We start from the raw sequence: 3,050 nt of genomic DNA, 5'->3' as shown, positions 1-3,050 counted from the left end.
AATATTTGAAGGTTTTACAGCCTATGGATTTTGATTACGTTTTTGAGGTTAGAGACCTCAGAATGGGCTCAAATTTGGAGGGTTACTTCTAGAGATATGTCCCATCAGTATGCAACTGACAGACTCTGAATAGGAAGTCATTTAACTGGGTTTCAAAGTGTCTGAAATTTCAATGAAGAAGGCCTTTAGGACAAAACCTTTGGACCTTGGATTTGGCTTGATTGACCTAAGATCTAGGTAGATCCTAAGGTCTGAATAGATCTTAAAAATTAGGAATCTAGAAGAATCCTAGAGGCTAAGAAATTCCTAGAACTTGGAGTCTAGAAGAAGTTTAGGATCTATAGTAGCTCCTAAGGTCTGAGCTCTAGAAGAATCTTAGCATAGATCCTAAGGTCAAGATTCTAGGAGGATCCTAGAGTTTAAATTAATTTGGAAATTAAATTGATTTAGAATCAAGAGTAGTCCAAGTGACCTCATACAAAAATGAGGTCAACACCTTGCCGGGTGTGGCAAATGAGGTGTTTGTAAAGGCTTCTCCGCCTAGCTGTGGGGGCTAAAGGAGAGTCACGATTGTAGTGCAATACTCGGAGGGCGCCTCCGGAGAGTGGACGTAGGTCGAGTTGACCGAACGACTATAAACCCTTGTGTTCTTGTTTTTTACTGCTTCCGCATTTTTTTTCTTCCGCACTTTTTTTTTATGGTGATTTGGTTTGTATTCGTGCTTTGCCTAAAGAATTTTTTAAATACCACATCACCCCCACCCCCCTCTTGGTTAGCCTTGGGCCAGTTCTATAGGGCTTAACATCCCTAACGAACTTTCATTATTAATTATTGTTGATCCATCTTAGATTGACTACCTACATTGCTGTAAAATAGAGGAAAACAAAAGGATATAGAAAAGAAGAAGGATAGTATGGTAGAATATTGATCATCTTCACTACTCTTTCTAAACCATTACAGAGAGTATATAATGAGCCAATTAGTTAAAGATTAATGGCTCTGATTAAGAGAAGAGATCAAACGATAAAAATAAGCCAAGTACAGGGAATAAAAAGAGGAAGTGGAGCAGCAAATGGATAGTAGCACCGACTTATCAGTTCTTCTTATTAGCCTCCCTCAAGGTAAAAATTGGTGTTTGTATTATTATCTTGTCAGTAAGATAAGAATGTCGAGTTGCACTTAAGGCTTTTGTGAAGATGTCAGCTAGTTGATCCTGGGAGCAGATATGATGCACAGTAATATAGCGTGATCTAATACAATCACGAATGAAATGAAATTCTATTTGATATGTTTAGTTCTTGCATGGAACATAGGATTATTGGCTAGTGCAAGAGCTGAAACATTATCACAATATAATTTAGTGGGTTCAGGTAACTGAATTTGAAATTCTGATAATAATCTTCAAAGCCAAATGATGTCACAAGCAGCGATAGAAAGAGCTCGGTACTCGGCTTCCGTAGAGGATCTAGCAACAAACGACTGCTTCTTAACAGTCCACTAGATGAGAGTGGAACCAAAAAATGCACAATATCCCATTATCGAGCAATGATTAACTGCATCAGTGGCCCAGTACGAATCTACAAAGCCTTTTAGCACAAGAGTAGATTTGATTATAGGTAAATCGAGAGAGATACTACCTTTGATATAATGTAGAACCCATTTGAGAAGCTAATAATGTGCTAGGAGAGGGCTATGAATATGCTGACAAAGATAGTTAACCGCATATGAAATATCTAGATGGGTAATCATCAAATATTGAAGGGCTCCAATTAGTTGTCTGTAATGATCTGGACGATCATACAGAATTTTTGATGAGGAAGCCATTGCAAATTTAGTAGGGAGAGGAGTGAGTACAGGCTTACGGTCTGTCATTGCCGCCTTATGCAGAATCTCATGTTGATTGAGCTAGATGAATGCCATCCAGAGTGTAAGTGACTTGCAAGCCTAGAAAATGATGCAGTCTATCAAGATTCCTCATAGAAAATATGGATTGTAAAGTAAGCAGTATTTTATCCAACTCAAGTGAGGAATTTCCTGTAAGTAAAATGTCATCTATATATACCAAAATGTAGAGCTGAATGGACTCTTTTTGAAGCAATAGAAGTGAAGGATAGACAGTGCTAGACCGAAACCCCTATTGAAGAAGACATGAGGAGAATGTTAAAAACCACTGCCGTGATGCTTGCTTGAGATCATAAATAGCTTTTATTAATAGACACACATGAGTTGGATAATGTTTGTCTATAAAGCCAAGAGGTTGCTTCATATAGACCGTCTCTTGAAGTGGTCCATGGAGAAACACATTATATACATTTAATTGTAAGATAGGCCAGTTATTTGGCACAGCAACTGTCAATAGGATTCAAATTGTAGAAAATTTTGCAATGGGACTAAAGGTTTCATTATAATCTATCCCAAGTTTTTGTTTGAAATCTTGCGCAACCAGTCAAGCTTTATATCTTGCAATAGAACCATTTGCATGATATTTGGTTTTGAAGAGCCATTTACAGCCCAACACAGTAGTGTTAGAAGGCAAGGGAACTAGTGTCCATGTTCCTTGATATTGAAGCGCTTCAAGTTCTTGGCTTATTGCATCTCTCCAAGCTGAATACTAAACTGCTTGCTTAAATCCAGTGGGTGCAACAGGGATAGTAGTGCGTTGCAGGTCAAAAATAGTTCTTGGCTTAAGGTGGCCTATTTGTGCCCTTATGACCATGGTATGCCTTGGTACAATGGATGCAGTTGACTTAGAATGAGTGGAGGGATTGTAATAGGATAGATCTTCTTGTGTATGGGAATCCGACATAGTAGCCTCAGTCAGAGGAGTTATATTATGGGGTTGAAGAGTAGAAACTGCAATGGGAGGAGAATTAGAAGTATGTTGAATAGTTGAAACCGGAATAAGAGTTGTTGGAGTATAAGGTGCAGTTGTTGTTGTAGTTATCAATGAAGGAGATTTGAAGGGGAATATTGATTCATGAAAATGTACATGTCGAGAGATATATACTTTAGAGGAGTGAACTTCAAGTCATTTATACCATTAGGCATTA

This window comes from Dendrobium catenatum, unplaced genomic scaffold, assembly GCF_001605985.2.
Source record: "Dendrobium catenatum unplaced genomic scaffold, ASM160598v2 fragScaff_scaffold_231, whole genome shotgun sequence".
Classification (NCBI taxonomy): Eukaryota; Viridiplantae; Streptophyta; class Magnoliopsida; order Asparagales; family Orchidaceae; genus Dendrobium; species Dendrobium catenatum.
The sequence above is the reverse complement of the archived record's forward strand: the minus strand, read 5'-3'. Positions refer to the sequence as shown.